The sequence below is a fragment of the Lepidochelys kempii genome, chromosome 5 (assembly GCF_965140265.1).
Source record: "Lepidochelys kempii isolate rLepKem1 chromosome 5, rLepKem1.hap2, whole genome shotgun sequence".
Lineage (NCBI taxonomy): Eukaryota > Metazoa > Chordata > Testudines > Cheloniidae > Lepidochelys > Lepidochelys kempii.
The window spans coordinates 104343186-104358467 of NC_133260.1; positions in this window are offsets into that span (position 1 = coordinate 104343186).

Consider the following 15282-nt stretch of genomic DNA (forward strand, 5'->3'; position numbering starts at 1 on the left):
TCAGTACTTGTATGAGGTAAACTGAAAAATACTATTTCTTTTATCATTTTTACAGTGCATATATTTGTAATAAAAAATAATAAAGTGAGCACTCTGCATTTTGTATTGTAATTGAAGTCAATATTGAAAATGTAGAAAAACATCCAAAGTATTTTTAAAAATTTCTGGTATTCTATTGTTATAAGTGTAATTAATTGCAATTAATTTTTTGAATTAATCGCATAAATTAACTGATTAATTGACAGCCCTACTTCAAATATTTAACAAAGGCCTTTTTTTAAATCACATTTTATGTTTACGGAAATAAACAAGTATAAAGCACAGCATTGATAGTTCCTGTAAGGATTTAGATAGATATTGGTTTTGGACATTGTAATTTCACTTATAACCTTCCAGAAAACACAGAGCAAATGGTAAATTCATTAACATAATCTGTAAACAGAATTCATAGTAAAATAGGTGAATGACTGAAATCTGATCTAATTTATGTATGTAAAAAATGTGAACCAACACTTTCAAAAGTGCCCAGTGATTCTGAGGGCCCAACTTGATTTACTTAGGGTCTGATTTTTCAGATGTGTTGAGGCAGAGCACATGTGAAAATCAGGTAGCTCAAGTTAGGCAACCAGAATTAACGGGAACTTTTGAAAATTTAAGCCCTAACATTTAGCAGTATGAAAAATATATATTTTATGCATTCAGTAGTAAATAGAGATGTAAAATTTCATATAAAATTCTGAAAATATTATTGCTAGACCTGTAAGAATGTGATATACAATATTTTACTTTGCATGTACTATTACAAACAGATATTTGGTATAAAGTTTGAAAGGTTTTTAATAAACTGGGCACCTTTCATAAGTGTATTGGAACTTCATTTTAAACGCAGGGCCATCCTTAGGATTTATGGGACCCTACACAGTATTATTAAACTGGTGCCCCTATGCCCGACGGCAGCCCAGGTTCACAGCCCCGCAGGGGGAGGGACGAGGCAGCAAAGGATTCCGAGCCGCCCGGCCCACCTCACAGCGGCGGAGAGTCACAGTTCCCTGTAGAGACCCCCGTATCCTCTCCCTCATGCAGAATGTGCAGTGCTGACACATTCGGCTCTGTGAATACGGCCCCTGCCTAAGGAAACTGCAGTGCGCACTGGGTGGGTAGGAGCCGACCTGTTCTTACCTCCTGTCATGGGCAGTGGGTGAAGCTGCCGCTTTGGAGAGGCTAGCTCCCCAGCCCACCCGTGGCCCTGCCCATACTCCACCCCTGCTCTGCCCCAGGCCCTGCCCCCACCCTCTCTTCATTGTCTCCCTCCTCCTCACCGATCACCCACTTCCAGTCAAATTCCTGAACCCAAATGAAGCAAATGACATTTGAAAAAAACACTCTTCTGCAATTTCTTTCTAAAGAAAATGGAGCATGTTTTCCACTGCATGCCAGAAGGTGAAGACTGGACATGCAGAACGTACCTAATTAAAAGCACTAAATTTGGGAATAAAAAAGGTCAGTCACAGGTTTTTTGATATACCCTGAAGTTTGTCAGAAATTTATTTGCAAAAACTTTGTACTTAGGGCAAGTCAGCTGTCCTGCTGAATACAACATTAAATATTATGGAATACATGATGCAGCTCTTCTGTTTTACATTTTCTCAATTGGTATTTCTAAGCTGATTTTATATTTTAAATACTCTCTTAAGCCTTCATAAAGTAATCATTCCAGATTACTACATATTTAACTCACTGAAACAACATAATTTTAAATTAATGAGTCACAGAGGTTTAGTGTATTCATAACAATGTTCATTACTTTTAGAAAAAGGGAACACTAATTTACTCTGTGTGATCTCCATAAAAATAGACATGTTTATGAAATTTCACCAACTTTAAAAAATATGTTTCCAAAGATTTTTAGACATAACAAAGGATTTTATATCTTACTAAGGTACTGATTTTGCTAGACGGTTCTCTTAAAACCAGTTAATCAAATAATCAGAAGTAAAGAAAGGGAAACTCATTTGTCCAGCTATCTGGTAGGAAAGGGGTGTTGTCCCTTTAAGGGCTCTCTTCAAGGATTTTTGAGAAATGTGATTTTATCATCTTCAGCAACACACTAATGAAATATTTTTAAAGCAAGTTTTAAACCAAGGTCCTGTAGACTAACATGTTCTCAGTAAATATTAGAGTAATACACAACTGTTTTTGTCAGTAAATTCAGAAACTGACAGTATATACCTGGGGGTTGGCAAATGCCTGTTAAATGGCTTCATTACCATTTGAAGGGCTCTTTAACAGTTTCAGTGTTGTGCTAATAGATCTGGCAGGCTGGAAGGCTTTTACATTTTTAAGATACTAGATCCCCTCCGGAGTAAGAGTCACCTGGCTGCAACAGCTAGCTGTGGGAGCCTGCAGGAAGGGTCAGAACAGGGATAGGAAGAGGTGGCAGGGTGGACATTAAGACCCAGGGGTGCCCCACATTTTCGGATGCGCTATGCAGCCGCGTATGCTGTGTATGCCTAAGGATGGCCCTGTTTAAATGTCATGTAAGCAAAGACATGAAGTTTTTAATTTTATGTAAGATGCTGTCAGGTATTCTGACAAAACTAGTAATTGACTTGTTGTTCTTGTTAGAGGTAATTAGTCATTATGATCTTTACAGTACACTTGTAACTAAAGCATGCTGGAACAAAGAAAAAAATAAGAAGTGAATTGGAAAAGATGTTCTAAAGCCAAATCATCATTTACCATCAAAGCTTAAATTCTTACTTTGATAATTACTTTGACAAAAGCAAAATAACTATGCCACTGAGAAAAAGTCTCTTCCCAGTAACAGGCAGCAACTTTTGGAGAGATCCAGATTTTTTCATTCATGGAGAGGAATGATGTAAACCCACTCAATTATATTGACAGGTTTCAGAATAACAGCCATGTTAGTCTGTATTCGCAAAAAGAAAAGAAGTACTTGTGACACCTTAGAGACTAACCAATTTATTTGAGCATAAGCTTTCGTGAGCTACAGCTCACTTCCTCCGATGAAGTGAGCTGTAGCTCACGAAAGCTTATGCTCAAATAAATTGGTTAGTCTCTAAGGTGCCACAAATACTCTTTTTCTTTTTCCATTATATCGATTCACTGTAAAAAGATCACAGCAATGTGTTAGGGAATCACTACATTCAAGCCTCTGTTTAACTGGAAAGGATTAATGTGATCTAGTGTTTAGAGCAGGAGCCTGGCAGTCAGGTCTGCTAGATTCTGTCCCTTAGTCTGCCACTGATTTCATGCACAAGTTTCTTCACCATTTTCTGCTTCAATTTCAAAGTAGGGATTCTCAAATATTGTTGGCAAGTTATATACAAACTTAATTGAGGCCGCCATTCAGCAAAACTCTTAAAGCATATGTTTGACTCCATTGGGACAAGTTTAAGCAAGTGCTTAAGTTTTTTGTGGAATAGAGACATACATCTGAGTGTTTCTGGAATAACATTAAGAACCAGATATGTTTTTAAAGGTATACAGTGTATACCATTCAAGTTTTACTTTCAGATTTATTATGCTTAAACATTGAGAGGCAATGAGAAGACTGGTTTCAGAGTAACAGCTGTGTTAGTCTGTATTCGCAAAAAGAAAAGGAGTACTTGTGGCACCTTAGAGACTAACCAATTTATTTGAGCATGAGCTTTCGTGAGCTACAGCTCACTTCATCGGATGCATACCGCGGAAACTGCAGCAGACTTTATATACACACAGAGAATATGAAACAATACCTCCTCCCAGCCCACTGTCCTGCTGGTAATAGCTTATCTAAAGTGATCATCAGGTTGGGCCATTTCCAGCACAAATCCAGGTTTTCTCACCCTCCACCCCCCCATACAAATTCACTCTCCTGCTGGTGATAGCCCATCCAAAGTGACAACTCTTTACACAATGTGCATGATAATCAAGTTGGGCCATTTCCTGCACAAATCCAGGTTCTCTCACCCCCTGCACCTGCACATCCACCAATGTGATATATGCCATCATGTGCCAGCAATGCCCCTCTGCCATTTACATTGGTCAAACTGGACAGTCTCTACGTAAAAGAATAAATGGACACAAATCAGATGTCAAGAATTATAACATTCATAAACCAGTCAGAGAACACTTCAATCTCTCTGGTCACGCAATCACAGACATGAAGGTCGCTATCTTAAAACAAAAAAGCTTCAAATCCAGACTCCAGCGAGAAACTGCTGAATTGGAATTCATTTGCAAATTGGATACTATTAATTTAGGCTTAAATAGAGACTGGGAGTGGCTAAGTCATTATGCAAGGTAGCCTATTTCCCCTTGTTTTTTCCTACACCCCACCCCCCCAGATGTTCTGGTTTAACTTGGATTTAAACTTGGAGAGTGGTCAGTTTGGATGAGCTATTACCAGCAGGAGAGTGAGTTTGTGTGTGTGGTTTTTGGGAGGGGGGTGGGGGGGTGAGAGAACCTGGATTTGTGCAGGAAATGGCCCAACTTGATTATCATGCACATTGTGTAAAGAGTTGTCACTTTGGATGGGCTATCACCAGCAGGAGAGTGAATTTGTGTGCGGGGGTGGAGGGTGAGAAAACCTGGATTTGTGCTGGAAATGGCCCAACCTGATGATCACTTTAGATAAGCTATTACCAGCAGGACAGTGGGGTGGGAGGAGGTATTGTTTCATATTCTCTGTGTGTATATGTCAAGGTTCCTCCCCCACTCTGAACTCTAGGGTACAGATGTGGGGACCTGCATGAAAAACCTCCTAAGCTTATCTTTACCAGCTTAGGTCAAAAAGTTCCCCAAGGTACAAAATATTACACCCGTTATCCTTGGACTGGCCGCTACCACCACCAAACTAATACTGGTTACTGGGGAAGAGCTGTTTGGACGCGTCCTTCCCCCCAAAATACTTCCCAAAACCTTGCACCCCACTTCCTGGACAAGGGTTGGTAAAAAGCCTCACCAATTTGCCTAGGTGACTACAGACCCAGACCCTTGGATCTTAAGAACAATGAACAATCCTCCCAACACTTGCACCCCCCCTTTCCTGGGAAATGTTGGATAAAAAGCCTCACCAATTTGCATAGGTGACCACAGACCCAAACCCTTGGATCTGAGAACAATGAAAAAGCATTCAGTGTTTTACAAGAAGACTTTTAATAAAAAATAGAAGTAAATAGAAATAAAGAAATCCCCCCTGTAAAATCAGGATGGTAGATATCTTACAGGGTAATTAGATTCAAAAACATAGAGAACCCCTCTAGGCAAAACCTTAAGTTACAAAAAAGATACACAGACAGAAATAGTTATTCTATTCAGCACAATTCTTTTCTCAGCCATTTAAAGAAATCATAATCTAACACATACCTAGCTAGATTACTTACTAAAAGTTCTAAGGCTCCATTCCTGGTCTATCCCTGGCAGAAACCAGCATACAGACAGACACAGACCCTTTGTTTCTCTCCCTCCTCCCAGCTTTTGAAAGTATCTTGTCTCCTCATTGGTCATTTTGGTCAGGTGCCAGCGAGGTTACCTTTAGCTTCTTAACCCTTTACAGGTGAGAGGAGCTTTCCCCTGGCCAGGAGGGATTTCAAAGGGGTTTACCCTTCCCTTTATATTTATGACAGTATATAAAGTCTGCTGCAGTTTCCACGGTATGCATCCGATGAAGTGAGCTGTAGCTCACGAAAGCTCATGCTCAAATAAATTGGTTAGTCTCTAAGGTGCCACAAGTACTCCTTTTCTTAATGAGAAGACTGAGACACTGTTTTAAACCTATTTCCATTTGGATGAAAGTTTTGGTTTAAAGGGAAAATGCTAGTGATTTCAAAAAGCCCATAATCATGCAAACTCATACAAAAATAAAGCTTTTTTCTCTCTATTAACATACTATATGACAAAGAATGGTACAACATATTTATTCCATGAAGGCTACAATCATAGGCGCCGACTACTAATGGCGCCGATGGGTGCTCAACCCCACCTCTGCCCCCAGCCCAGCTTCGCCCCGACTCCACCCCTGCCCTGCCCCATTCCAATCCCTTCCCCAGAGTCCCTGCCCCAACTCTGCCCCCTCCCTGCCCCTATTCTGACTCCTTCCCCAAATCCCCACCCCAGCTCTGCCTCTTCCCCACCTCCTCCTGTTATACCAATAAAATAAAAACCAGCAGGATCTTATTAAAGGGGAAAAGGCAAAATACCACATTTATTGTGAATACAAAAAGAATCATAGTAAGCAGTTAGTTATAGCTATAACATTCTATTCAATCTCATATTTATTCACACATTCATTCATACACACAAACAGGTTCTGTAAGGTTGTTATCATAGTTACCAGCCTTAGAGTTACTCATGCCAAGCCACTGCCCAGGTGACCTGGACATGAGGAGGGAACAGGGCCTTGTCAGATGCTCATCTGATGCTCCTGGAAGTTGGTTTGCAGAATCAGACCCCAAAGTTCTCACTTTCTAGAATCCATTTTTATAGGAATTTCTTCCTATGCCAGTCTATAGGAATTGCTTCATCATGCTGTTCCTGAATCAATCAGCAGATGGCACATTCCTGACAGCTCCGGTCTGCCAGATGTTATCTTGTTCTTTGGTTCTCCCATTCTTGAGGCTGTTGGGTGGATTCCATTCTGCCCTCCAGGGATCCTCTGGTTATTTCCACTTGATGCCTTTTTCAGCCGATGGACACTGGATTCTTAGGCTGGCACCTCCCTGATCATTCAGTTATTATCCACACCAAGCATCCATCCACATACATCCTCTATCTCTATTTTAATCACAATTGTTAACAAAGCGAGATGAATACAACAAAAGGGCGGGGAGTCTCTGGGTGCTGTTTCCGTTGTTACAGAGTATTGCTTTGAGACTCTCTCTGTGTGAGTAGTAGTTGTTACAAAGAATTGCTTTGAGAACAGACTCTGTCTTAGAATGTACTAACACAATTAGCAGCTTGCAAGTTTCACACAGAGAGGGAGAGAAACAGTACCAAAAACCAAGAGACCTCTTAATTAGTAATACCCTGGAATTTAAATTATGGGGAACCAAACTCATTTGTGATTTTGATACAGAACTTCTTTAATATGATCCAACACTCCCCTGACTGTGCCACATCCCCGCTCCTTCACTCTCCCTCCTGGAGCTTACTACAGCTGTTTGGCGGCGGCAAGCGCTGGGAGGGAGGGAGGGAGAAGCAGGGACATGGTGTGCTCAGGGGAGGAGGCAGAGGCGGTGGAGGAGGAGGTAAGACAGGGGGACGGGGCGGGGAGCTTGGCTGCTGGTGGGTGCAGAACACCCACTAATTTTTCCCTGTGGGTGCTCCAGCCCTGGAACACCCATGGAGTAGGCACCTATGGCTGCAATCTTCCCTATACAGATGGAAAAGTGCTTATCTTACATTCCTTTTTATAGGAAAAAGTATTCTATGCCGAGTATTGCTTTTGGTTAAGCTTCAACATCTATTCAAATATAGTTTTGTTTGTTTTATCAGGACAGGTAGACCAGGATTTGTACAGGATGAAAGATAGTGTGTACTCCCAATTCTCTGAGAATATGTACCTGATGGATATTGTTCCCATATTCTGTCCTCCAAGACTAGGCGGGAGGAGGTTTCCACTCTAGCTAGCACCTCTATTCATTTTGACTCCCAAGCCACAGTCAAGAGTAACTAATAGGCATGTTAAGTAACCATCTTACGGTGTAGTCCTGAGGGTTGTAATGCTTCTTGCTGTATTTTGAGATACTTCATACAAAAAGAATTCTGATGTATTACAAACACTTAATATGAATAATATAAATATTAATTACCAAAAACACACAACTCAGACATAAAATATACCTGAATAGTTGCTTCCTTAGTGCCATATAAGAAAAGGTAATAGCTTCCAGCATAACCGGCAAAATTCTTTGAAAAAATATGAGTCTTTCTCTAGCATGATTGGGTGGATTTGAGGGAAACACCTACAAGCTTTACTTTTTTTCAAATCATACAAAATTACTACAGTCTAGAATACATAAATGAGACTTTTCAGGTGAAAAATAAGAATTCTTCCTCTTTTCAAACACAAAGACATATTTGTGTAGGACTAGGCAAGAACACTATCCCCGATAATGTCACGGCTAACCTGGTGGCTGAACTTTGTGACTTTGTCCTTACCCATAACTACTTCACATTTGGGGACAATGTATACCTTCAGATCAGCGGCACTGCTATGGGTACCAGCATGGCCCCACAGTATGCCAACATTTTTATGGCTGATTTAGAACAACGCTTCCTCAGCTCTCGTCCCCTAAAGCCCCTACTCTACTTGCGCTATATTGATGACATCTTCATCATCTGGACCCATGGAAAAGAAGCCCTTGAGGAATTCCACCATGATTTCAACAATTTCCATCCCACCACCAACCTCAGCCTGGTCCAGTCCACACAAGAGATCCACTTCCTGGACACTACAGTGCTAATAAACAATGGTCACATAAACACCACCCTATACCGGAAACCTACTGACCGCTATTCCTACCTGCATGCCTCCAGCTTTCACCCTGACCACACCACACGATCCATCGTCTACAGCCAAGCTCTGCGATACAACCGCATTTGCTCCAACCCCTCAGACAGAGACAAACACCTACAAGATCTCTGTCAAGCTTTCTTACAACTACAGTACCCACCTGCAGAAGTAAAGAAACAGATTGATAGAGCCAGAAGAGTTCCCAGAAGTTACCTACTACAGGACAGGCCTAACAAAGAAAATAACAGAATGCCACTAGCCGTCACCTTCAGCCCCCAACTAAAACCCCTCCAACGCATTATTAAGGATCTACAACCTATCCTAAAGGATGACCCAACACTCTCACAAATCTTGGGAGACAGGCCAGTCCTTGCCTACAGACAGCCCCGCAACCTGAAGCAAATACTCACCAACAACCACATACCACACAACAGAACCACTAACCCAGGAACTTATCCTTGCAACAAAGCCCGTTGCCAATTGTGCCCACATATCTATTCAGGGGACACCATCACAGGGCCTAATAACATCAGCCACACTATCAGAGGCTCGTTCACCTGCACATCCACCAATGTGATATATGCCATCATGTGCCAGCAATGCCCCTCTGCCATGTACATTGGTCAAACTGGACAGTCTCTACGTAAAAGAATAAATGGACACAAATCAGATGTCAAGAATTATAACATTCATAAACCAGTCGGAGAACACTTCAATCTCTCTGGTCACGCAATCACAGACATGAAGGTCGCTATCTTACAACAAAAAAACTTCAAATCCAGACTCCAGCGAGAAACTGCTGAATTGGAATTCATTTGCAAATTGGATACTATTAATTTAGGCTTAAATAGAGACTTGGAGTGGCTAAGTCATTATGCAAGGTAGCCTGTTTCCTCTTGTTTTTTCCTACCCCCCTCCCCCAGATGTTCTGGTTTAACTTGGATTTTAACTTGAAGAGTGGTCAGTTTGGATGAGCTATTACCAGCAGGAGAGTGAGTTTGTGTGTGTATGGGGGTGGGGGGGATGTGAGAAAACCTGGATTTGTGCAGGAAATAGCCCAACTTGATTATCATGCACATTGTGTAAAGAGTTGTCACTTTGGATGGGCTATCACCAGCAGGAGAGTGAATTTGTGTGGGGGGATGGAGGGTGAGAAAACCTGGATTTGTGCTGGAAATGGCCCACCTGATGATCACTTTAGATAAGCTATTACCAGCAGGACAGTGGGGTGGGAGGAGGTATTGGTTCATATTCTCTGTGTATATATAAAGTCTGCTGCAGTTTCCACGATATGCATCTGATGAAGTGAGCTGTAGCTCACGAAAGCTTATGCTCTAATAAATTGGTTAGTCTCTAAGGTGCCACAAGTACTCCTTTTCTTTTTGCGAATACAGACTAACACGGCTGTTACTCTGAAAAGAGATGTTACATGGCTGCAGCAGTCCAATGAGAACTCTCCCATCCTTGTTCCTTTATATTTTTTAAATGATCATGCCACAAATGAACAAAAATATTACAGTATACCAAGAATGAACAAAAATAAATAAAAAGGTTCAATCCTGCAAACACATACTACTGAACATTGCCCCTCTGACTTCACACGAACAGGCACTATGATCAGTAGAAGTATTTTCAGGATTGGGCCCAATCAAGCGAAAACCTGTTCAACGTAGAGCAAAAGCATGAGCACTGAAAAATTCCCCCGATCCTGAAAAGAAGCAGCTACCTCCAAGTAAACAAGTGATTAAAACATAGGAAATAATTTGAAGATGTTTTTCATATTAACAAAAGGATTATTTTTAAAATCAGACATTTGTAAGTGCAGCACACTCTTCCAGATCAGGAGGTTTAATGTGACACACATTTTAGCTTCTGGTCTCATAAAATTGTCTTTGTTCATAGTAGGGCTGTCAAGCGATTAAAAAAATTAATTGCAATTAATTGTGCGATCAATTATGCTGTTAAACAATAATAGAATACCATTTATATGAATATTTTTGGATGTTTTCACATTTTCAAATACATTGATTTCAATTACAACAGAATACAGTGTACAGTGATCACTTTATATTTTTTATTATAAATATTTGCACTGTAAAAATAAAATATTTTTCAATTCACTTAATACAAATGTAGAGTTATGTACAAAAGATAACTGCATTCAAAAATAAAACAATGTAAAACTGTAGAGCCTACAACTCCACTCAGTCCTGCTTCTTGTTCAGCCAATCGTTCAGACATACAAGTTTGTTTACATTTGCAGAAGATAATGCCGCCCGCTTCTCGTTTACAAAGTCACCTGAAAGTGAAAACGGGCGTTTGTGGCAGGCATTGTTTATGGCACTGTTGTAGCAGGCATTGCAAGATACTTATGTGCCAGATACGCTAAAGATTCATATGTCCCTTTGCTTCAACCATCACTCCAGAGGTTTTGTCCATGCTGACGATGGGTTCTGCTCGATAATGATCCAAAGCAGTGCAGACCAAAGCACGTTCGTTTTCATCATCTGAGTCAAATGCCGCCAGCAGAAGGTAGATTTTCTTTTTTGGTGGTTCTGGTTCTGTAGTTCCCACATGAGAGTGTTGCTCTTATACAGGGCCAGCCTTAAGGGAAATGGCACTCTGGGCAAACTTGTATTTTGGCAGCCCCACCTCCATCACTCCTGACCCCCCCGGGCTCCCTGGGCTTTCCCGGCCACATCACCTCTGGGCCCCACTGCCTCCCCCAGTGTTTAATTTGTATTGAAAGAGATGCCAGAGCTCAGCCCCAGCATAAATTATGCACTGGCAGGGTGTCTTGATACTGGCGGGTGCTGGCTGGGCGCCCAACTCTGAAGGCAACACCACCACCAGCAGCAGCGCAGAAGTAAGAGTGGCATGGTATATAGCAGGGGTGGGCAAACTACGGCCTGTGGGCCAGATCCAGCCTGCGAGCTGTTTTATGCCAGCCAGCGAGCTCCCGCTGGAGAGTGGGGTCAGAGGCCGCACCACAAGGTGCGGCCCTGCTCCGGCCGGGGTGCTGGGTCGAGGCCGCACCACGCGGCTCAGCACCGCTCCAGTGCTCCAGCCGGGGCACAGGGTCAGAGGCCGCACCACCCAGCTTGGCCCCACTCCAGCACTCTAGCCAGGACACAGGATCGGGGCTGCACCATGTGGCTCCTGGAAGCTGCGGCATGGCCCCGGTCCAGATCCTACGTGCTCTAATGGTCCCCTCTGGTGCTCTAACGGGAGCTACAGGGGCAGTGCCTGTGGATGGGGCAGCGTGCAGAGCCACCTGGCTGTGCCTCCGCATAGGAGCTGGAGAAGGGCCATACCACTGCTTCTGGGAGCTGCTTGAGATAAGCACCACTCGGAGCCTGCACCCCTGAGCCTCTCCCCAAACCCCAAACCCCTGATCCCACTCCCGCTCTCCAAACCCCTTGATCCCAGCCTGGAGCACCCTCCTGCACCCCAAACCTCTCATCCCCAGCTCCACTCCAGAGCCCACACCCCCAGCTGGAACCTGCACCCCTTCCCCCACCCCTGCCTTCGAACCTCTTGGTTCCAGCCCAGAGCACCCTCCTACACCCCAAACTCCTCATCCCCAGGCCCCACACCCCCAGCCAGAGTGCTCACCCCCTCCCACACCCCAACCCCAATTTTGTGAGGATTCATGGCTCGCCATACAATTTCTATTCCCCTATGTGGCCCTTGGCCAAAAAGGTTGCCCACTCCTTGTATATAGTGTACTGCCAACCTTACTTCTGTGCTGCAAGCTTGTGGTGCCTGGTGCTCGGCTTGTGGCTCAAGACGAGCTTCGCACTGTCACACAGGAGCTGCATCTTGCCAGAGCCCATGGCCCTCCTGCAGCCCTCTGACCACTCCTGGCTCACTGGGGCGGATTTTCAGGGGTGGGAGGAAACTTTAACCATGATTCCAGGGACTATTTAGGCACTTGAAAACTCTAGGGTTTTAGCGAATTCCTAAATTATCTGCTGACGGGAACAATCTAACTGTTATATTCAAAATTCTGACCCACTGGCTGGGTACATTCTACTTGATCAGTTTAAAATTGTATTGTAATTCAGCCCACCAGCAAGTGCCACAAACAACACTAGCACTTCAGTGCTTTGCCTGTACCGGCTGGCTACAAAGTGAAAGTTACTAGGATTTTATTACTCTAGTCAGGTTCTCTAAATAGCGTGCTGTAAGGCAAATTCTGTTTTCAGAGCAAATGCACTCAACAACTGTTGAGGAAAGCTGACTAAAATGCTGGTTAATGTCCCTCTTCAGCTGTTCCATTGGTAAGTGCACTTCTGCTGTCTTGCAGACACCAAACATGAGGGAGGGGTTGGAAAAAAGGGACTCAAAAATGCAGGAGAGAAAAATGTAAATAATCTGACAAAATTGAGTGAAAAGGGGAAAATGTGAAGAGAGGACAGAAACTGAGCAGTCATCAAGAACAAATGCGGAGAGGATGAAATACAAGGAAGGATTGAATGAAGGGGAGACGATTCTCAAATTTATTATCTGTGTTCTCAAAGGCAGCCTGAGGAGGTGTGTCTGTGCGGATTTGTTCCTGTGCTTTTTCAGGTCCACACAGACACATCCCTGGAACCCCGACCTGGGATATTCTATCTGCTACTCAAGATCCATAAACTTGGAAATCCTGGATGCCCCATCATCTCAGGCATTGGCACCCTGACAGCAGGATTGTCTGGCTATGTAGACTCCCTCCTCAGGCCCTACGCTACCAGCACTCCCAGCTATCTTCCACTAACTGCCTGAGGAAACTACAATCCATCGGTGATCTTCCTGAAAACACCATCCTGGCCACTGTGGATGTAGAAGCCCTCTACACCAACATTCCACACAAAGATGGACTACAAGCTATCAGGAACAGTATCCCCGATAATGTCACAGCAAACCTGGTGGCTGCACTTTGTGACTTTGTCCTCCCCCATAACTATTTCACATTTGGGGACAATGTATACCTTCAAATCAGCGGCACTGCTATGGGTACCCGCATGGCCCCACAGTATGCCAACATTTTTATGGCTGACTTAGAACAACGCTTCCTGAGCTCTTGTCCCCTAATGTCCCTACTCTACTTGCGCTATATTGATGACATCTTCATCATCTGGACCCATGGAAAAGAAGCCCTTGAGGAATTCCACCATGATTTCAACAATTTCCATCCCACCATCAACCTCAGCCTGGACCAGTCCACACAAGAGATCCACTTCCTGGACACTACGGTGCTAATAAGCGATGGTCACATAAACACCACCCTATACCGGAAACCTACTGACCGCTATTCCTACCTACATGCCTCCAGCTTTCACCCAGACCACACCACATTATCCATTGTCTACAGCCAAGCTGTATGATACAACCGCATTTCCTCCAACCCCTCAGACAGAGATAAACACCTACAAGATCTCTATCAAGCATTCTTACAACTACAATACCCACCTGCTGAAGTGAAGAAACAGACTGACAGAGCCAGAAGAGTACCCAGAAGTGACCTACTACAGGACAGGCCCAACAAAGAAAATAACAGAATGCCACTAGCCATCACCTTCAGCCCCCAATTAAAACCTCTCCAACACATCATCATGGATCTACAACCTATCCTGAAGGACGACCCATCGCTCTCACAAATACTGGGAGACAGGCCAGTCCTTGCTTACAGGCAGCCCCCCAACCTGAAGCAAACACCACACCACAGAACCACTAATCCAGGAACCTATCCTTGCAACAAAGCCTGTTGCTAACTGTATCCACATATCTATTCAGGGGACACCATCATAGGGCCTAATCACATCAGTCACACTATCAGAGGCTCGTTCACCTGCACATCCACCAATGTGATATATGCCATCATGTGCCAGCAATGCCCCTCTGCCATGTACATTGGTCAAACTGGACAGTCTCTACGTAAAAGAATAAATGGACACAAATCAGATGTCAAGAATTATAACATTCATAAACCAGTCAGAGAACACTTCAATCTCTCTGGTCACTCGATCTCTGACCTAAATGTTGCAATATTACAACAAAAAGACTTCAAAAACAGACTCCAACGAGAGACAGCTGCAGCGGCACAGGAGCTAGCAAACAGAGCTGTAAACAGAGGAGTTTGAGTGGGAGTTCTGTTGGAGGAGAAGGTATTTGTATTTGGTTTTGGTTTTCTAGTATTTGTATGTGTAGGGGCTTTGTGCTGGGAGAGAATCATAGAATCATAGAATATCAGGGTTGGAAGGGACCCCAGAAGGTCATCTAGTCCAACCCCCTGCTCAAAGCAGGACCAATTCCCAGTTAAATCATCCCAGCCAGGGCTTTGTCAAGCCTGACCTTAAAAACCTCTAAGGAAGGAGATTCTACCACCTCCCTAGGTAACGCATTCCAGTGTTTCACCACCCTCTTAGTGAAAAAGTTTTTCCTAATATCCAATCTAAACCTCCCCCACTGCAACTTGAGACCATTACTCCTCGTTCTGTCATCTGCTACCATTGAGAACAGTCTAGAGCCATCCTCTTTGGAACCCCCTTTCAAGTAGTTGAAAGCAGCTATCAAATCCCCCCTCATTCTTCTCTTCTGCAGGCTAAACAATCCCAGCTCCCTCAGCCTCTCCTCATAACTCATGTGTTCCAGTCCCCTAATCATTTTTGTTGCCCTTCGCTGGACTCTCTCCAATTTATCCACATCCTGCTTGAAGTGTGGGGCCCAAAACTGGACACAGTACTCCAGATGAGGCCTCACCAATGTCGAATAGAGGGGAA